The 22385-nt window shown below is 45.5% G+C and overlaps 1 protein-coding gene and 1 non-coding gene across 3 annotated transcripts in view; one reads left to right on the forward strand and one right to left on the reverse strand.

Annotated features, from left to right (window-relative positions):
- Positions 1-22385, forward strand: part of SLC22A23 (solute carrier family 22 member 23) — a 184851-nt gene that overhangs the window by 53569 nt on the left and 108897 nt on the right. The gene's annotated exons all lie outside the window — the stretch shown is intronic.
- Positions 21017-21122, reverse strand: LOC131515577 (U6 spliceosomal RNA). The gene has a single exon (XR_009263643.1). It is a non-coding gene; the product is annotated as a U6 spliceosomal RNA (small nuclear RNA).

The following is a 22385-nucleotide window of genomic DNA, read 5'->3' on the forward strand; positions in this document are numbered from 1 at the left end:
TGGATTCTATATGACAACATTTAATATTGCTGTAAAAAAATAAACCAATAACAAAACCAAATGGAAAACCACAGGTCTCCACCATTCCTTCTATGGCTCTTGAGTTCTAAGCTCAACTTCAGTGTTGGAGGGGCATGAAACCAGATGTGCTTGGACCTTGCATTGTGTTACTGTGTCTTGCCAGATAAACCCTCCTTTTGATAGTTTACCTTTTGGTCTTTGGTGACCCTCATGGAAACACAAGACTGCTTTCTTCTTCACTCACTTACTTGGCAAACATGTGAGGGCTTACTAGGTGCCTGGGGAATGACTTGGTCACTTACCAGGCACTGTCAAGTGCTGAGCACACAAAGGCAGACGCACCTTCCTGCCGTCCAGGACCGTCAGAAGTTAATGAGTAAAGATGAGGGACAGGCCCTGGTTGAAGTGAGAGTGTCAGGAAGCGACCTCTGAATCATGAGGTCGGGGTCAGGGAGAATAGGTGCTTGTTATTTGCAGTGGGTGCTCAGAGGTCAAGGAGACTAGTAATTCTGGGGACTGTGGGTGATTTGGGACTGATTGGAACCCAGAGTCTGAATCACGAATGGCACAGCCTGGGAAGGAGGCTGGGACAGTGCACAAAGTCCCATCCTCCATGACCCTGGAACAGTGTCAGGCTACTGAAGGGTCTCAAGCAAGAAAGGCAAACCTTTATGTGCTTTGGGGGAATCACTTAGGCTGTGGCAGTGGAGAGCAGACTAAGGAAGAAGGTCATGCTAAAAGCTGGGAGCTGGTGCAGGATCCAGGTGCAGAAGAAGAGCCTGAAGAAAGCCATGGCCACAAGGAAAGAGATTTTAAGAAGGTGGAATCCACAGCCTAGCTGATTGAAGAACTGGGAGAATGGAGAGGGGGGACCAGGTGGCCAGCTTGGACAATTGGATGGATTTCCCCCGAAGTGATGAGACAAGGGATGCAGCCTAGGCATCCTGATCCCAAATCCTTTAGGATTTAGAAGCTACTGTCCACTCCTTTCCTCTGGCAGGTTTGGTAGGGGAAGATGACAGTTTCAGTCTCAGATAGGGTGACTCGATGGTGCCTTAGGGATATCTGAGGGGGTTGCTTAGCAGGTGATTGGCTATTTAGAAGTTCAGAAGTAAGGTCTGTGTGTCCTCAGCATAAAGGTAGCAGTTAAGGGTTATGGATAACTGAGATCACCCAGACTCTATGGAACATGAGGAATAAATGGATGGAGGTAGAAGAACTAGTTGAGGGAGATGGGAAGGGATAGCCTGCATAGTCAGCGGAAAGTCTGAATAGGCTAATAAGCAGGGAGTCAGGGAAGGGGCCAAGTGTCAAATGATGCAAGACCGGGATTGAGAAATGTCCATTGGATGTAGCCATGATTGCCCAGTAGGTCAGAGTTAACTAGAGCAAAAGCTACCATAATTCAATTTAGTGATTAATGTAATCTAAATCATTTCAAACATAGGTTTTACTTCCTCTCCTCCCCAGAGCAACACTGCCTTGTCCTTAACGTCAAGTATTTTGAGAAAGGAAATAACGGGTTTTTTTTTTTATTGTGATTAAATATATATAGCATAAAATTTACCATTTCAACCACTAAGTGTACAATTCAGTGGCTTAATTATACCCCATATTGCTGTGCAAGGAAATACATTTTTAACAATGGCAAATGTTCATTATAATTGAGAGAGAAAATTGAACTGGAAGGCAAATCTGGAATGACTGTTTTTCCTTGAAGTCACCTGAAACAGTACATTTTCATGGCTCGAAATGGGGCATTTAGAACTACAGTTGAATTAGAGATGTGGTTTTCGGGGTATTATTATTATTATTAAGTTTATTTATTTTGAGAGAGACAGCATGAGTTGGGGAGGGGCAGAGAGGGAGAGAGAGAATCCCAAGCAGGCTCCACACTGTCAGTGCAGAGCCCAACACAGGGCTCAAACTCATGAACCATGAGATCATGACCTGAGCCGAAGACAAGAGTCAGACCCCTAATCAACTGAGCCACCCAGGTGCCCCTTTTATTCTCTATACTTTTATTTATCTTTTTTTTTTAATGTTTATGTATTTTTGGGAGAGAGAGACAGACAGAATGTGAGTAGTGGAGGGACAGAGAGAGAGGGAGACACAGAATCTGAAGCAGGCTCCAGGCTCTGAGCTGTCAGCATAGGACTCGAACTCATAAACTGCAAGATCATGACCTGAGCTGAAGTCAGACACTTAACTGACTGAGCCACCCAGGCGCCCCTGTTTTAAATGGTAACTCAGAAAACTTGCTTGCGGTCCCTTCATGCAGCTATTGGCCTATTGTGGTCCTGTTGTCTGCCATGTTCTGCCATGATATTTCCAAACCCCCAAGCACATACACTTTAAGGTCCAAGTGAGATTCTGGGGGTCTGCTTAGGATTAACTGATGTGTCCCCTGCACAAGCATCCTCCTTGTCTTTGGAAACTGAAGGTACTTGTGTCCCTTCCAACCTGTGCCTTTTGAAAATATATTTACTTTGTGTCATTTGCCCTCCTCCGTATCAGGAAGATGGCAACTCCTATTTTTGACATGATTTGTGTGAAAATGTCTGCTCCCAGGACAGGTGTGAGTGGGGTGTGAAGAGAAGTTTTACTTTGAAATGGCACAAGGTTCGTTTTCTGTTGTTCTTCCCAAATGACTCTTCAGGAGGAAAAGCTGTTCAGGAGCCACTTTCCAGTTGCTGGTCCAAGAATCCAGAAGACTTGGCCACTATGTGGGATGACATGATGGACAGCACCTGGTTTTATTTGTTGGTTTTGCTGCCCCCTCTGGAGAAGTGTTCCCTCTGCAGGAACAAGGCCCCCCAACCCAGCATCCAGGCCTTTAGGGACCATGTGTCAGAGGCTGAGCTGGGACGTCCTGTTAGGCTCTCTCCTAGGTTGTGGGGACCCACTCGGTTCTTCTACCTGGAACCCACTAAACTCTATGGCGGGCAGGCCCTCCCTTCACCCCGTGTACCGCTCTTGCCGGCCGGGTCTCTGGATGTGGTGATTCTCTGTGAAGTTGGACCCCCCGGGGCCTCTGGGCATCTTTAAGGCTGTGACTCTACCCTGATGGAAACCAATCTCAGGGAGTCTGAGGAGCCCAGCAGCATAACAGCTGGGCCAGATGCCCCAGAATGAGACCGCAGGGCCTCCCCGGGCAGCATTCTCAGGTGACTGAGTAGGACAGCTCAGAGACCCAGGTTTCGAGTTCTCCCTGAGCCTCCTGCATGCAACACAGAGCCTGGAAAACTATGGGTCTCCGATTGAGGGCTACTATTTTCCCCTCCTTCCTCCTTCTGTGGGGCCTTTGACGATTCTTGTAGAAAAGGGTACTTTGTGTCCAACCAGAGTTGGTTCTGACCACACTTCTTTGAAAACTGAAAGGTGCCTGTGTCCCTTCCAACCTGTGCCTTTTGAAAGCATCAAGGCTTGATATCTGCTTTGTGCCAGTTCTGGGAAAGGGCTCAGAACTCTCTCCAAACCCCTGTCAGAGTGGGGGCAGGGGAGGAATTAGGGCCATTTAGTTCTAGCCCAGCCCCCAGTCACAGCAGTTTTACATAAGAAAGAGCTATTGCTAGTTCTGCTGTGACTTGGAATTTCTGTTTCTTCCGTGACATCTATGTAATTTGTCAAGCTGGCACGGCCCTGTCTATCTGGCCGTGGGCTCTAATTGCAGAGGCGACCAGGGGCTCCTGAGATGGAGTAGCGTGTAGGGATAAAAATGATTTACTATGTTGGGGTGTCTGGGTGTCACAGTTGGTTAAACATCCGACTCTTGATCTCGGCTCAGGCTCAGGTCATGATCTTGCGGTTTTGGAGTTCAAGCCCTGTGTCGGGGCTCTGCGCTGACAGTGCGGAGCCTGCTTAGGATTCTGTCTCTCCTTCTCTCTGACCCTCCCCTGCTTGTGATCTCTCTCTCAAAATAAATAAATCAACTTTAAAAACAAAAACAAAGGACCATGTTTGTAAATGTTATTAGCTTCTTTTGTGTGTGTGGATGGGAGGGCGTGTGACTGCCCTTCCTTACTGTGTAGGAGGTCATGCTGGGAGGCTGCCTGGCCCTTCATCCCCAGTCATTTGCTCACTCTTTAGCGGGTCTCAGTGCTTGAAGCATGATTTTGTCTGGTATCTCATTATATCACTCCCTTGCTTGGATGGGTGGATGGATGGATGGATGGATGGATGGATGGATGGATGGATGGATGGATAAGTAGATAATGTCCCTTCTTTCCTTTTAGAAAGAGGCACAGGCAACTCTGATGTGCAAGGGTTCGACAGAATATCTAAGGGAAGCCTTGTGCTGTGACCTCCCTTTTCACACAGTCCAGCATGTGCATGGCATGTAGGTAGCATGGTATTTCACAACTGAGTAGTATTTTGATGTTGAGGAGTAAAAAGGAGAAACTGAAGAGGTCATGATGATAGTTGTTTGGGTAACAATTTTCTAAGTTCAGATACTATGCTAAATTATTAATTTATACACACACACCCACATGCACACAACGTTTCAAATTTCATACTAACCTAGTAGATCCTAATAATGGGCATGTTTTAGAGATAAGTAAACTGAGACATCTAGTCCCTGTACCTGCCTGCCTACCTACCTCACTAGTAGGGCCTTTAAGTAAGAGCTAATACTTATTGGGTTTTTACAACGTACATTGCTGCTATGCTGAGTGTAATACAAATATTTAATTTAATCCACCCCATCATTCTATGGGCACTGTTATTTAACCCGTTTAACAAATGGAAACTTGACATGTGGGTGAGGGTAACTTGCCCAAGGTCCCTTACCAGAGGTAGAGAGCCAGAACTGAAAGCCAGGTCTGCATGGCTCCAGTGTTGTTTCAAACAGCCCTCTTTTTCTTTGTCTTAAAACATGTTGTTATAAGATTATTTAAGTGTGTACAAATACCTTATAAGGAGTAGATTAGTTCTTATAATTTCTAAATAACTATAAGATCAAAATATTGACAACATCCAATTGGAAAACTGATACTATCCAAATTAATTGCGATACTTTAATGTGATAGATGATGGTCTTTTCTTGAAGGGGAATCCCCGCTCACCCCTGTTGGGTTAAATCGCAGAAAGGCAGAGCTTCAGGTGCAATTTCATATTTAATCTACTTTGGCATTTGGACTTGAAAAATTCCAGTGTTCATGATGCCTTTTCACATATTTTGCTGTCTAAACCATTGCGAACCATTCTAAGGCTTTGCTGTCACGGAACACTCCAACCTCCTCCTGTCCCATCCCTGCTCATGAGTGCACCCGTGTCATTCATTCTAACAGGGTGCCTCCTGAGGGCTCTACCAACCCGTCTACTTCTCTTGAAGGTAAAGGTAGATTCATGGCATTATTCAAATACTGATTAAACTGGTGTTTAATCCACTTATGACTGGAATCGAGACTAGAAACCATCATTACCACCTGTTGCCTAGTACTCTTGTGCTTTGTGATGGGTACCCTCTGCCTGATGCCAGGCTCCACCGAGACCTGTGTGCCTATGCCATGGTACACATGTGGCCACTCCATTCTCCTGCTACTGTGTGTGGACTCCTGGGAAGCCTGCATTTGTGTAGCCTGTCATGATGACATTTGGTCTTTGTGAGTATACATCCAGATGCAGACGTGAGCTTGGAAATCTTAGGTCCACACTGAGTTACAAACTCCTCATCTAGATGAGCCAGGTTACGACTAAGATTTTCATTGACACGAGAATATAAAATTTAAAAATTCTTGTAGACCTCCAAGAACGCATCCACAGATGGCCAGCAGTCTTCCCGCCCCACTTCAGAAGTCCGTGTTCTAGAATGTGACCCTACCGAGGTGACCCATTCTCCCTGTCCTCTTTCCTTCTGCCCTCAATTCCCACTTTGTTACTGTGCTGCGGCTCAGCTCAGACCTGCTCCCTGTTCCATTGTCCCTGTCATGGTTCAGCTTCCACTCTGACTCTTGGCGTTGTTCTCCAGCATCCCAAGACCTACCTCAGCCCCTGTCACTAAGAAGCCTGGCCAGCCCATGTATGACCTCTCTACAGGTGGCGGCCGTGCAAAGATGGAACAGAGGAGGGACTGGGAAGGTTTTCCCAAAGGGGTCAGGCCATGGGGACAAGATGTTTGGGCTTTCTCTGTGGGCAGTGGAGAGCCGTCATCAGCTTTTGTTTACTTTTGCGGGGAGATAACTCTCGGGATCTTTCCCTTGTCCCATGGGCCACCAGGAAGCAATACTCATTTGAGCAGTTTGACAAGTTTGACCCCTAAATTCCCCCCTTTGATGTATATGGCATCCCTGGGAAAAGTTAAATGGAGAACTAGTCTTCCAAATCTGTATTTCCCACAAACGAAATTTACCAAAACCATTCCTTTTCTTGACAGTGCTGTCACTGACAAGATGATCTTCTTTGGAATCATCGGGCAGCTTCCTCAGGCTTCTGGTGGACTCTTGAGTCTCACGCATAAAGAGCCTACGAACCACATACAAGAATTATTGTTAGAACTTTCATGTGAGCTTGGAATTGTCAGGGAGTATCGAGTTCCTCTAGGATACATGAATCTTGTTCTTTAAAAGGGTTTAATTGAATTACAGAAGGCACCACCCAGTGAGTCCCCGGATGAAGTCCTGGGATATCACAGTGCCCAAATCCTGTTTTACCCAAGAACACAGTGGTGTTCTCTGACCTGTCCATGGTTGGATCTTATTTTCCATTTCCTTTGTGGGGTCACTGTACGGTCTTATTTCATGTTCTCTTCAGGGGGTAATTGCTCTTTTGCTGTTTTTCCAAACTCTCCTTTTTGGCCTGTTTCCTTTCTGTCTTGTGACGCTGGAAGCGAATGTTTGCACAGTTGGCCTTTCCATTCCGTCACTGCTGCTTCGGTGTTTGTGTGGAGTGGGGAGGGAAGGGGACATGCAGGGGACAGCCTCTGCCGCCTCCAGCACACTGAAAGATCACTTTTGCTTCCATCTGCCCTTTTTTAAAGGGGACGACAAGGCAATTTGAAATGGAAGAACAAATGAAACTCTTTGGACAATTACCCTCTGAAGTTGTAAAGGAAAAAAGAAAACCAAATGGGGAACGTATGCTTTTATTTTCTCTCCCATTCTCTCTCACATGTGATCCTATGAGACAAGGCAAAGCAATCATAATAAACTATTTCTAAAGAGTTTTGGAGCACAGCTTTCTAAGAGGACTTGCTGTAACAGTGGGAATGTCCTCTCTCTGCACTGGCCAGTGCTCTAACCGCTGGTCACACTGGACATGCGGGTGGTGCCACTGAGGAACTGAATCTGTAATTTCTGTTCATTTTATTGTATTTATTTTTCAAGTTTTCTAATGTTTATTTTTGAGAGAGAGAAAGAAAGAGAGAGAGCAGGGGGAGGGTCAGAGAGAGAGGGAGACACAGAATCTGAAGCAGGCTCCAGGTTCTGAGCGGTCAGCACAGAGCCCGATGCAGGGTTCGAACCCACAAACCATGAGCTGAGGGTGGACGCGGAACCTAGTGAGCCACCCAGGTGCCCTTTCTGTTTATTTTAATTAATCAAACTTAAGTAGCTTCAAGTGGCTAGTGGCCACTATATTGGTAGATCTGATGGAAATGTGACATTTAATCATCTCCATATGGTTTATATCATAAACTTTGGCCTCCCTACCAGGTTCTACACTCCTATATCCACTTGCCTAGTGGATATTCCACTTGGTAGTCCCATAGGCATTTAAATTCCGTCTGGCCACCGTAGTACCCTCCTCCTCCTCCCGCAGCCTCAAACCTCCTCCTCCCTCATCTTTCCAGTCTCAGTAAGGAGAAACACCACCTGTGCACTTGTTCAGGAAAAGATATTTGAGCCACCCCTTCTTCCCTCTCTCTTGACCAGCCTCAGCCCTTCTCCAGAGTGTATACTGAGTCCCTGGATTTCTGTCCACCTCCACCGCAGCCCCTGAGGCAAAGCCTTTCATTTCTTGCCTGGATAATCATAACTTCCTGACGGATCTTCCTGCTTCCTGCCCAAACCTCTACAACTAATTCTTCCCCTACGACGAGGGTGATATTTCTGCAACGTGAATCAGACCTTATGCTCGCCTACTTCAAACGCTCTGTGTTAGTTAGCAACAGCTTCACTGTGAAACACTGAAAACCAAAACAACAGGGATTTAAACAAAGTAGAAGTTTGTTTCTGCCATCAGTATAGTCCAGGGCTGACAAGGAGAGTCTCGTGACACTGGGGTCCCAGACCCTTCCTGTGTGCCAGTCTGGCTGTCATGTCCATGTGCTAGCCAGCAGAGGAATGGAAAAGAAGAGGAGGGAGCCCTTCTTCCCAGTAAGGTCACTTTCCAGAACTTGTAGTTACCACTTTGTACACCCCACTGGCCACAGCTTAGTAACCTGCCCACCCCAGTTGCAAGGTGGCTGGGAAATACTGTCCTGTTTTGTATAGACATATGCCTGCAGGAAGAAGGGGAGAATGGTGTCTGGGATGACTACGGTCTTTGCCACACCCTCCAGAGGCTTTTATTGTGCAACGTAAGCTGCTCACCATGGCCGTGAGGTTCTATGGGGTCTGACCCCTGTTGATCTCCCACGCATTCCAGCCAAATTGACCTTCTTTTGTTTCTTTACATGCCAAGCTCTCACTTGTTTCCTAGATCATTTGTACCAGCCTTTCCCCTTGCCAGAAACGTTCCATCCCTGACATCTGTGGGCCCAGCCATGTCTTGTCACTATGATTCTGCTCCTGTGACATCTGCAGAGCTTTCTCAGACCACCTATCCAATCGGCACTCAAAATTTCCTTAAAATCATCTGCCTTGTTTTAAGCATCTACCACTCCCTGAAAATAGATTTATTTATTTGCATTCCCATGCATACCACTCCCCCACTCTAGAGTAAACTGCACAAAAGCAGGACCTTATCATTCTTCTTCTCCACTATGTCTTCTGCATCTGGCACAGAAAGAGCATCTAAATATGAGTTGGAGGAATGAATGAACTCATGGAACATGATGAAAATCTATGCAGCAGTAGTTCCGAGTAGATGTAGGTGTATGACTGTAAATTAGTAAAGCTGGAAGGGCTGGAGTTCTTAGTTCAATTCCCACATAGTAAAGATGAGGATAAAGGACAACTGATGTTGTCACATAGGAGGTTATAAATAGTAGAGATAATGTGCTGAGACTTCCCGTGACATCCTCATGCACTGGATCGATTTGGACAGGACACCAAAAAAGTTGGTTGGGTTTAAAGCTGGCCTCAACCATGTCCCACAACTATTGATTAATGAACTGGTAGCAGTCAGATAAGCTCTTGGCGACTTGTTGAGGACATTTATGTGCCAATAATGTTGTAATGAGCATAAAGTTAAGGGCTGTTCAAGAATGAATGATGACCTAGGGTCACCATCTTCCTTTTATTTACCATAATTAGTTGATTTCCCCCAGGGTCATTGCTATTATCTTCATCATAGCTCCATGAGAGAGGGGACAGAACCTGTCTTGCATCCTCCGTGTGACACACAGTGCCTTCCCAATAGCCCAATAAAAACTTCTGAGGAATGATCAGTGCATCACTAAAAGATGAGGGGAAATACCATCAGGGGTTTCTGGTAAGTTTGGGAAACTTTCCATTGTTATAAAGAATCAGGGTATTGTTCTGTCCATGCAGTTCACCAGATTCATTTAAAAAGTGGAACCAACGTCAACAGTAAGTCTTCTGGTTCGCTCATACTGGTGTGTGAGGCTTTTCGGCAGGACTCCAGCTTCAGCGTTAGAGTCCTTGGCTCTAACTCTGTCCAGCCAATGGTGTGACTGACAGCCAGCATTTTATTTCAGCCCATACGACCTGAAACCAATGTTTTGAAAATAAAGAAAGCAGAATTTCATATATTCTGTGTCCTCCCTCAGGGTCCAGTGACACATAGCAGTCCAATATGGGGTACATGCCAGCTCCCCCGTTTTCACCCAACCTTCCATATGTGACACAGATTGATCATGAAATGGAGCCAAGGTGGCTGCAGGGGAAGCGTCTCAGCCCAGATCATTCCTTAGCATATATTAAAACCTGCTGGTGGGCATAAAGTATACCCACAGCTCTGTCCGCCTGGAAGGACTAGTTTACTCTGGGCTCTAAGGCTCTCCCTCATGGAGAGCCTGGGGGCTAAGCTCATTGCAACCATGAATAGAATTCTGGGCCTGCATAGGTTTGAATGGGGACTTGACTAGGCATTCGCATGGAGGAAAGAGGCAGTGAGGCAGGCAGAAGGACACAGGATGTGCCTAGATCTCTCTCCATTCTCATGGAGGGGATCTTTAGAATTGTGATGAGTGTGTTCTGTGATTTGAAGCCAGTTACTTGAGATGGCTGAGTGTATGTAAATTTTCCAGGCAATTGTTCATTTTTCTTCCAAACCTTTTCTTCTTCAGTGTCATCAGATATAAGATTTAGTTCAGGCCAAGAGGTTGTGAAGAGAGCACCATTCCCTTATGCCTGACTGTCGCTTACAGCTGGTAGCTGTTCCAAAGGAGCTAAGAGACAGATGGCAGCACCCAGCCTGGTGATGGCATGCCAGGAGAGGTCTGTGCATTTTATCCAACACTGGACCTTTCTTGAAACACAAAATTATGATGTCACTTTCATCTATTAACTCACCCTTGGACTGGCTGAGTATTCTCTTTTGAGGACAAGTGACATCAACTTTGCAGAGTTAGCAAAAAAGGCAAATATTTGAAACTGGTTCCAACAAAGCACTTCTTCAGTAACAACTGCATAATGCTGGTTGGTTTCCAGCATCTGGCCACAACTTGAAATGTGCTTTCCCCTCATGCCTGGTTTGCATGTGTTCATTATGATGCTTTCACAAATCAGGAACAACAGCCTTTTCCCTTGTGCGGGCCGAATACATGTATATTAGCTCCTTCACCCTGATCAGTCTAGACCTTCATGAGGTTGGAGTAGGAGAGGATTGCCATAAGGTGAAGAGCCTGCAAAGGTGAAAGACATGGAGTGGTCAGAGGGCAGCAGAAACAAAAGCTGCCAGAGATCTCTGCCTAGACATTTGTCCTGCCCTCCACCCAACTTCCTTCCTCAGAGAGCCCTTCCTCGACTCTTCTCTCAGAATTCACTAGCTTACTTCTATAAGCACACTCCAATTCTTTGCTTCAAAGAACATTTCAATTGTGGTAAAATAGAAGACCACATAAGATTGACTATCTTAACCACATCTAAGCTTGTAGCTCCGTGGATAGTATTGTTGTGCAGTATCACCACCGTCCATTTCTGACTGAAACTCTGTCCCCATTGAACACCAACTCCCCATTCCCCTCTCCCTGCCCAGCCCCTGGCACCCACCCTTCTGTTTTCTGCCTCTGTGAATCTGACTGCTCTAAGGACCTCATAGAAGTGGGTTCGTCCACGTTGGAGCCTGTGATAGAGGCGCCTTTTCATGCCTGGGTAATAGTCCAGTATATGTATATACATTTTGTTTGCCCCTTCATCTGCTAACGGGCCCTTGGGTTACCTCCACCCTCTGGCTATTGTCAGGAATGCTGCAGTGAACACGGCCGTACAAACACTACTTTCAGTTCTTCTGGACATTCACCCAGAAGCGGGATTGCTGGATCCTACAGACCCCCTTTCCTCATCTGTGAAACCACAGGTTGGTCCTCGAAGCCCGCTCTGTGCTCCGGGGCTATCTCCAGCAATGCTTGGCATGACTGCTGAGGAACAAGGGCCCTCAGAGCCCCCAGCCTGCGGGGTGGGAGTTGCCCAGCGGTGCCAGTCACCTCTGTGGCACTAAGAACAAGGCTCTTGGAAGAACTTCCAGCCCCTGTGGCTGCTTTGTTTTGAGCCCCTCCTTCGATTTTGCAAACAAGCCAAGTGTTTGAGGAGGGATAGGAAGAAATGAGTTACAAGTGCCCACTTCCAGGGCTCATAGATGTTGGCTTTGTGTATGGTTTCTGTGGAACAAGTGAGTATTTCTTTTTCCTTCTCTCTTTTCAGCTGGGAGGCTTGTCTGCCTCCTGCAATATCTGTATGGCCACCTCCCCACAGCAGCCCTGCTTGCTTTCCTCTCTCCCCTCCCCTCCGGTCCCTTTCTAAACTCCTAACTGTGCTTTCTGAGCCTTGGTGGCACCCGGGGCATGTTTCTAGCTAATGTTGAGCGGGGTCACTTAAAAATCCGTCTTGCCAAGTATGTAAAGATGTAGGAAAGATATTTGTTAAAGCTTATTGGCATGTCTTCTCCAAGTCCAGCAGGGACTGATGTTTAATGGGGAATTTTCTCGCTGCATCAGTTAGGGCGCGATGCGTTTAATTTGGCAGCATGCTGCTTGAACTCAGAGCGGGGTCACTTGTCACAGTATTTTGGCAGCCTAATGGAGTATTCAGTGGATGTTCTCTAGAGAAGATGAACTGAAAAAACTTGGGTGACCAAATTTGCCCTCACAGCATCCCACCTCTAATGCATCTCTCCGTCCTGGCAACAAAGTGTTCTCTGAGGAATGTTTGACTCTGAGGACAGGGTTTTTTGTTTTCCATATGGGCCAGTAACAGGTGCTTGTGTGGGATACCATAGCTAGGTGGTCGGGGATACTCTGACCCCAGGCCAAGCACTTGCTGTGACCTTAAGGGACTTCCCCAAAGAAGTTTTTAAGGGAACCCAGACGATTGAGTCCAACAATGAGGGGCAAGTCTAGTCTGTAATAAACTCAGCACTTGTGTGGCATCCATTGAGGCATCCGTGTTTTGGAATTCTTTTGTTTTATTGTGAAAAAACATGCATAACGTAAAATTGATCAGTTAAACCATTTTTAAGTGTACAGCTCAGTGACATTAAGTACATTCACACTGTTGTGCAGCCATCACCACCATCCCTCTCAGAACTTTTTCCATCTTGCAAAAATGATACTCTGTACCCATTCAACACTAACTCCCCTGCCCCCTCCTCCCTGGAAACCACCCTTCTGCTTCCTGTCTCCAGGAGTTTGACTACTCTAGGGACCTCATGTAAGTGAAATCATCCAGCATGTGTCCTTTGTGCCTGGCTTATTTCACCTGGCACAGTGTCCAAGGCTCATCTGTGTTGTAGCCTGTGTCAGAATCTCCTTCCTTGTTAAGGCTGAATAATGTTTCATTATATGTCTCTACCACATTTTGTTTATCCACTTATCTGTTGATGGGCACTTGGATTTCTTCTGCCTTCTGGCCATGGTGAATAATGCTGCGATAAACATGGCTGTCCACTATAAACATGACTGTCTTGAGTATTTGTCTAAGACCCTGCTTTCAATTCTTTTAGATACATCCTCTGAAACAGAGTTACTGGATCAGAGTTTTAAGGACTCTTAAACTCACTCTATTCTTTGGAGAATATCTTTGGAGTTCTGGCCTAACTTGTCATAAGAATTTAATCCATAAAAGATTCTGTTGACATTTTTCAAAATAGAAGTAACAGGAGGCAAAAAACGTGGTCATTATTTAGTAATTAAGGTACAAGTTTGAACTAGGAGGCGTGATGATGAAACCAGAAGAGAAGACAGTGCTGGGTTTGTTTTTTTAATTTGAGAAAGAGAAAGAGCCCAAGCTGGGGAGAGTGGAAGAAGGAGAGAGAGAGAATTTTCAGCTAAGCGTGGAGAGCTCAATCCCATGACCCTGGGATCATGACCTGAGCTGGAATCAAGAGTCAGATGGTCAGCCAACTGAGCCACCCAGACGTCCCTTCTTTGTAACATTATGTATATCCATGTTTATTCTTGCCACTAGAGAAGTGTGGTTTTTAACTGATTTTCCTACTGCTACGATTTAAAGATATTTATAGCATTCGCAGCCTTCACCTGTCTATACTTTAAAAGTATTTTTAGGTAAATTTAAGCATTTTTAGATAGAATGCTTGTTTAAAGATAGAATGCTGATAGATTAAAATCTATTATTGTAAATTTGGTATATTGTAGGAGATTCTTTATTTTAGAGAAGGAACATCTGCTTTGCAAAGATCCACCATGGAGTGTCTTTACCATTGTTAGCTGGTGCGCTAATATTTATTTATTCCAGTGCACTAATATTTAATTCAATGTACAAAAAATTCACTTACACAAAATTTTATATTTCTGCTTATAACAGTCTCTAATCAATAAGCATCTGCTGTATTAATGAAGTACCTGGTAATTTTGGCCTGACACCTTCTTGGTTTTGTTCATCGGTTTAAGTAGTAGGAGTATATACATCATTGCTCCACACATAACAGGAACTGTCATTGTTCTCAGCCCGGCAGAAAGCAGAGGGGACTTTGGATAGCAGAGTAAACATGTTGCCATGGCAAGAACCGTCTTTATAAAAGACAACTCTGATCACATCTCTGTACTCCCTGGCTTAAATCTTTCAAAGGCTCAAGTTGCTTTTGGAATACAGTACACATTTTTCACTGCGGCTTGCAAGGCTTACTAGTGTGGCCCCAGGGGATCCTTGCCAGCCTGAGTTCCCTACGCTGCATGTTCCTTGCTGGTTTCAATTCCTTGAAAACGGTGTAATCTGTTGCATCTCTGGACTCTTGTACAGACTATTCTTGGCTAGAACACTCTTTCCTGACTTTTTCTCAGGGTGAAATTTGCTTTTGAAGTCCTCAAGTGACACGTGCCATTTTCTCTAGGGATTCTCTCCAGAGATCCGTGTCTGAGTTAGCTGTGCCTCCTCTCTGCTGGCCCCTCCCCTCCCAAAGCATTCTCTGCTGTCTTTCTTTTTTTTTTTTTTTTTTCATGTTTATTTGTTTTTGAGAGAAAGAGAGACAGAGCTCAAGCAGGGAGGGACAGAGAGAGAGGGAGACACAGAATCCAAAGCAGGCTCCAGGCTCTGAGCTGTCAGCACAGAGCCCAACACGGGGCTTGAACTCACGAGCCATGGGATCATGACCTGAGCCACAGTTGGAGGCCCAACTGACTGAGCCACCCAGGCGCCCCTCTGCTGTCTTTTTTACTGAATCCTAGTGCCCATCACAGTGACTCTACTTGTAAAATTCAGTTCAATTAAATATCAAGTACACATCAAAGGACCAATAAAATACATCAAGTATAAAAGATTCTGACACTATGCACATTTGTGCATATACCACCCAGTTCTAGAGAAGGAATATGGTCGTGACTTTTGAAATGCCCTGTGTGCCCCTCCCAAGCCCTCCCTGTGTCCCTGCTGACCTCCCAGTAACCATGAGCCTGGCTTTGGTGTTCCTCCTTACCCTGCTTTTCTGTATAATTTTGCCTCATTTTTTAGGATCCTTAAACAACATATCATTTCATTTTGCATGGCTTGGGGCTTTTAGTAAGTCGAATCATAGAGCGTGTGTTTTTCTATGTGTGGTTTCTTTTTTTCACTCCTCATTATCCCTTAGATGCATCTACATTGACCTTTATAGCTGTAATTCATTTCACTGCCATGTGAATATACCACCATTATCTGGCCTGTACTTGTCTTTTTACATATTTCTATGCCTTTTCTTCCCCTGATGCCCCATCTTTATCCCAAGAGACAATTTTAAATTCCCCAAGGGCAAAGATTGAGTTTATCTTGCCCACTGTTATGTCCTAGTGTCCTGCATGTAAGAAAAGATCTGTTAAATGAGCCCCAGTACATTTTGGTCTGAGAGTTTTCCGGGGAATGGTAATCAGTACAACCACATTCTTGGTTGACAGAGGCTTTTCCTCCCTGCACCTTCCTGGGCTCTAGCACTCTGGACCAGGGCTCAGGTAACTTTTTATGTATCTAGCCAGATGGTAAGTATTTTATGCTTTGAGCCATATGGCTTCTCATGTGACTACTCAACTCAGCTACTGTAGAGTGAAAGCAGCCGTAGATGATACATAAACAAATGGGTGGTCCAATAAAACTTTATTTACAAGAATAGGCATTGGGCCGTATTTGGCCCACAGCCTATATAGCGTGCCAACCCCTGCTATAAAGTACTTTCCTGGTTCCATGTGTCTGGTTCTGGCCAGTGAGTAGAAATGACACGTTTCTTCTGGTCTGGAGCATTTAATTACTATTGACCAGTACAGCTACTGGGTCAAGAAAGGAAGCCTTGATCATCTTGTGCCTCCCAGGGGGACCCTCCCAGTCTAGCACAGAAAAAGACAAATACAGTGGGCTTATGGCACCTTATCAGGCCTTAAGCAATATGATACAGCTATAGTCAAAGTGGAAAAGTAGCAGTTTTCAGACTAGGACCAACATGCATGTTCAAGGTTGTCATGAATGTTTATAACATAAAGACTGTGTTACAAAGGCATGGATCAAAATACTACTATAATATTTGAGTTGCAGGCTGCGTAAGAGTTTGGATATCCATCTTACCATCTTTTATCCCTACGCTTTCTTTCCTGGTTCCTTTCTAACATCTGAGGCTTGAGCCTGGCTGGCTCTGCATACAGACAACTGAGAGCTGGTGTCTTAACTGTGTCAAGCACACCAAATATAGCCTGATGGAGGAAATGCTGACTTCTGTTTGTTGAGTTGAGCAGAACAGCTTCTTTGGAGAGTTCTAAGTATAAGTGGAGGGATGTGATGTCCTGGGTCATTTTCCTTACATTAAAGTGGACCCCCTTGTCTTCATGATATCGGCAAACCCATATCATGGGTAGAACGCCGCAGTGCAAGAATGCAGGCTCGGACAAACAGATCTGAAACCTGGCCCAGTGTTGGTCTTCTCATCATTTAAGTGAGAATACTTATACCTGCTTCACAGGATTATTGTGAGAAATACAACTTGCTCATTGCAGTAGCAAATTAGTTTCAAAGCAATATGGCTGAAAAGAGGTCCAGATGATGAGGATAAGCAAAAGAATAGGAATGACAAAAGCCAGAACGTACCATGCACTGCCAGGCACTGTTCTAGCTCGTTCGTCCTCCTTTTACCCTCACAGTGACCCTGGCAAGGAGGGTACTGTTACTGGCCCCCTTCATAGATGGTGAATAAAGCACCAGAGAAGGCAGGTCACTTGGCTAGTAAATGGTGGAAACAGGATTGTTACACATATGTCTGGCTGGAGAGTCCCCACCCTTCACCAGGGCACTGCTTATCATGGTATTGGTACTGAGGCTTTAAGTCTGGCTATAGCAATAGCCAGTTGTGATTGGGGAATGCTCCTGAAATCCCTCACCACTGAGGTGACTTGGTCAGCCCATGCGGCTCTCCTGTAGTTGATTATACCCACCTATGGCAAATTGAAAAGAGCCAAAGCTACACTGTGATACAGGTGCTGTGGTCATTGGCCAGGCAGGCATTGCTAAGCCGGGAATCCTGTCTCCCACCTCCCCAAGATGTTGTGCCTCAATGCTCTATAAACATAACATGGCAAGGGACTTCAGTTAGTCCCAGGGATGGTTCTAGGGCTCTGATGAAGGAGACGTAGAAAGTGATCTAGAGATGTCAGCCATTTCTCTAAGGACACAAAGCAGCCAGGAAATCACGTCAGTGTCTTCACATATGATATGTATTTGGAACATTTTTAAAGAATTAACTGCACATAACAAAGTATAGATGTCACTGGTGCCTTTTGCCAGTATTTCCCTTGAGATTGGGCAGGTCTATGTGTCTAGTTCTGGCCAATGAGCTGTGAGCAGAATTGACATGTCCCTTCTGGTCTGGAGCATTTAATTACCCGTGAGACACCCTCTAGGCCTCTAGCATTTCAACCAACAACATTCAAGATGGAGTCTGATCTTTGAACCTGCATCCCAAGTGACAGTGATGAGCAGAGCCAGACCCCCCCCGCCCCACCCGCTGCCAACCCTCAATGGGAATGTAGTGTGAGCAAGAAATAAATTTATGGTATTTTAAGCCTCTAAAATTGTTAAGAGTTGTTTATTACTGTAGCATGACATAGTTCATGACTAATATATAAACATACTGCAGTTTTCTTGCAAACAGCTTTTTTATACAATTTTTTATTACTATTACTTGATAAGAGTTAAGCATGAAAGAAATGTTAGTGTTGACCTTGGGTATATAGAGTTTTTTAGAGAGTAAATAAGTTCCAAAAATAGAGTCCAGTTCCATAAGACCTTGTAACATATTGATAAATATCCCAAAATGGCTGGCTTCCTGATACTGTCAAGAAATGTTTATTTCCTTGGCAGGCCATTGTTAGGGGACTCAGATGTTTATAAATACTGTTAACTGATACATGCAAGTTACTCCCTTGATATTCTTCCTATCAATTCCTTATTGTGGTTTGAAATCACTCTTTATAGGAAGACCTTCTACTAACATCTTACCCAACTATGTCAGACGTTACAGGATAGGTCAGTGTAGGTGTGGTGTTCAACAACATCATTCCTATTGGCCTGAACTGATTTCTGTTCATTTGCAACTTCCACCTAAATATTTTAAAAACCTGCTTAAATTGTCAAGTTTGGGCAAACCATTCACCTCACTAGCCCTGTAGAGTTAGTGTATTGTCCCTATACAAGCACTATTCCAGCCCAGAACCTGTTTTCCATTCATCATGTCTTGAACAGCTACCATTTAGGATTTCTATGTCTTTCACCTTCTCTCCCCCTTATCCCTCATCATGTTCTTCATATTTTTCTCTTTCTCTCACTCACACACTGGCATTCTCTCTCTCCCTCTCCCTTGTCCTCCTACACCCAAAGATTTAAATTGGTCCTGTTGTAAGATCCCCGACACTGGGGAAAATGTCTGCACGTTACTCATCACCCCCACTGAACACAGCTGTAGGAATCCTTTGAAACGCTTCTGCTGGGAACTTAGGGAGACTGGAGTAGTGCTCAGTAATCTGAGCCCACCCAGCTGCATGACTTCAGTTTGAACTGCCTAAGTTTCTGCCTCAAGCACGTACTCCAGAGGCTTAGGTTTTCAACTTGTGTTCAAGGTGAGAGGGAACAGGGGTAGAATGCGTGGGGGAAATTTAATATTGAGGGAAAGGAAAGATGGCAGCGTTCCAATCCCCACAAGGTATGTTTGCCTTTCTCTTTCACATAAGCTAAAGTTTCCAAAACCAAGTAGAAATGCTGTCCATCCTCCCCTCTCCCTCCCTGTGCGCTGTAAGTGTGATGCCTTGAGTTTGCCACACGGTGCCCTTTAGTTCACTGACAGCGTCCCATAGCCTGGGATGAAAATTTCATCCTTGAAAAGGAGAAGCACAAGGAGAACCCTGAACTTTCTCAGGGAGCCTTTGATGATCTTTAAGGTTTATAGATTATCATTAAAAAGTGGGCCTTTCTGGGGCACCTGGGTGGCTCAGTCGGTTGAACATCTGACATCAGCTCAGGTTATGATCTTGCGGTTCCTGGGTTCGAGCCCTGTGTTGGGCTCTGTGCTGACAGCTCAGAGCCTGGAGCCTGCTTTGGGTTCTGTGTCTCCCTGTCTCTCTGCCCCTCCCCCACTTGTGCTCAGACTCTCTCCTTCTCAAAAATAAAAAAGTAAATGTTTAAAAAAAAAAAGTGGGGGGGGCGCCTGGGTGGCGCAGTCGGTTAAGCGTCTGACTTCAGCCAGGTCGCGATCTCGCGGTCTGTGAGTTCGAGCCCCGCGTCAGGCTCTGGGCTGATGGCTCGGAGCCTGGAGCCTGTTTCCGATTCTGTGTCTCCCTCTCTCTCTGCCCCTCCCCCGTTCATGCTCTGTCTCTCTCTGTCCCAAAAATAAATAAAAAACGTTGAAAAAAAAAAATCTTATAAAAAAAAAAAGTGGGACTTTCCCTCAGAGAGCTTCTAGTTTAGTAGGTTATAAGACATTTGCCAAGAAGAAAGCACCTGTTGGGGAGAAGTCTCTAAAGCCCCTTTGCTCTGCTCTCTTGTCTATACTCAGCATTAGAGTGGAGCTTGTCTCAGAGGTAGGCCAGGTAGAGGAGAGAATCTCCAGGGAGCTTGTTAAGGACTCAGGCTTACATCATGGAGAAAACAATGCAGACAGGGGCAGGCTGGGAGGGAGGCCCAGACCAGGCTGTCCTATAAAGACAGGCCTTGCTGGAGCTGTAGCGTTGGGCCCAGACTGCAGTCCAGCTCCTCCCTCCTGGGAAAATCTGATGCTACGGGAGGTTAAGAGATGTACCTATGTCCAGACAGTGTCTAAACCAGAGTCAGAACGGAAACCTATGAATAACCGTCAGATGCCCCTCAGATACTGGAAGGAGAGCGGAGTTGTCAGGGAATGTACAGAAAGTAAAGGGAATGATGCCTTCACATGAAAAATGGAGGTCCATTGCCTGAGTAGTAATGATGGCAATGGCCACTTTGTAAAAAGTTTTGTTTCAGTGCCCTTCAAGTCTTGCTGACACATGGGCTTTTAATTCCTGGGAGAACCACCCAGATTCCCCTTGTGCTCACCTGATGACCATGTTGACCTGTTGACCACAATGGCCATGGTGACCTCTGACCTTCCAGTGCACCCATCTGACTAATGCAGGCCCACCTGGAGGGGCTGTCCGGAGTGTCAGCAGTGCTAAATATTATAGAGAGTTGAGAACATGCAGGAATTAGTTACAAATGTGTTAAGTGTGTCCCCTCGTTACTTTCCTGATAAACAGATGGCATAGCGATGTCACCCATCTCTGATATGTGCATCCTGGTTGGTAGTAGAACCGCTCATAGGAGCTGCCTAACAGCATTGTCCTCAGCCAGCAGACTGTGTATGTCCTTTTGACCTTGGAGTGGCCACCAAGCCATGGGGGAGACTTGATATGTTCTCGGAATGTGCATTCTATGGAAGAGATAAGACCCTAGATGTGAGATATCACCACCTCCTTCCCATGGGGCAACTGCCCTGGCCAGGAGTGTGGAGGCCCCCCTGGAGGAGGTGCCATCTGAACTTCAGGAGGGGTCTTTGATCCCCTTCCCGGGGCTCTCATTCCTGTGGACCCACCCCTCCCCCTTCACTCTGCTCCTAACCCCTTCTCCATGCCTTCATTTGTACTTGGAATACCTTCCCCCTCCATCCACCATTTGCAGTTCCAAATTCTACCAATGTCTCATTGAGCCAAGTCAAAAGGCCCCTTTTTTTTCTCTTTTAAAATCCGGAATGCTTCATGAATTTGTCTGTCATCTTGTGCAAGGGCCATGCTAGTCTTCCCTGTATCATTCCAGTGTTCGTACATGTGCTGCCCAAGTGGGCACAAAATGCCCTTTTTCTACAGAGATCCTCCACCCCCCACACCCCAAGCCAGGGTGCGGCCCCCTCAGTCTCTGAGCCCCTGCCCCACTTGACTATAATTTTTATATAATCAGTGTTCCTCTCCAGCCAGCTTACAGGGTAAATGTGTGTCCCACTGGGCTTTGTCCAACTGACCCCACACAGTGTTTGTACAGTGAACTACACCCAAATACACTGACCTGTATTTAACGGATCATAAAGTATTTGTAATAGCAGTGCGTGAATTAAGGATTGATGCAGGGGGCGTTAAAAGTCACTGGAAATTCAGGAGTAGAGAAGAAGGACATGAGCACTGAGAGCTGAGAAAGCCTTCCTGTGGGAACAAAGGCTGGAAGCAGAGGTGTTTCGTGGCAGGGAGAAGAAGGCACATTCTAGAATGAAAGGCACGAGGTGACAGGGTCAGATGCCAGCTGCAGGGTATGAGCACAGGGGCAGTGGAAGGGGGCAGGGTTGATAGGGGCTCACACCTAGCCCGGAAAGGCCGGCTTGCAAGGAGAGCTAGGGGAGCATTCGCTTTGCACCATGATTTTGTGTTGGCCTTGTTTGGCCAAGGCTCACATGAATTGCTCAAATCAGACCATGAAATGAAGAGGGAGGAGGAAGAGGCTGGGTGTCCATCCTTTGGTCTGGCTTCCCACTAGTGGGTGCCACCCTGAAATGATTGCACAATAAATGTTTGTCTTCTGAAGCCAGCATTAGTGTTTATTGCTGTGTTCTTACTGGCACAGTTGTTTAATGAAATCTGCAGGATCTTTATTACCCCAAATGCAATGTGTTTTTCCAGAGAAATATCTATGGCCATAAAGCATTCAAAGATGAGATATAGAAAAGGCTTCCTAGTGCCTGCTAGAAATGGAATGGAAATATACACAGCACCAAATGAATTTGTTGCTAGTATTAAAATTCCTAGTTTGCCAAGTACTTGAAAGGCAAATTCAAGTAAACAGTAGAGACATGTGATTTCCTCTAAGGGGAATGTTTTAATCAGAATAGAGACAGTTGATAGACATTTATATCTGGATCTCTTCTTTCTGCCCCATTAAACTAGAAATTGGTGTTTGCCAGTAGTGACCTAGTATATGTGTACAAGGCAAGATAATTAACTGGAAGGGGGCCATTTTGCAGAACTGCTTAGCCTGTCGTATTTAACATCAGCCTTGTATATTCGGTACAGATATACAACATTAGAGGCTTTACCTCCCCTCCCTGGAAAGAGAGAGCAGAGC

Source organism: Neofelis nebulosa, chromosome 6, assembly GCF_028018385.1.
Source record: "Neofelis nebulosa isolate mNeoNeb1 chromosome 6, mNeoNeb1.pri, whole genome shotgun sequence".
Classification (NCBI taxonomy): domain Eukaryota; kingdom Metazoa; phylum Chordata; class Mammalia; order Carnivora; family Felidae; genus Neofelis; species Neofelis nebulosa.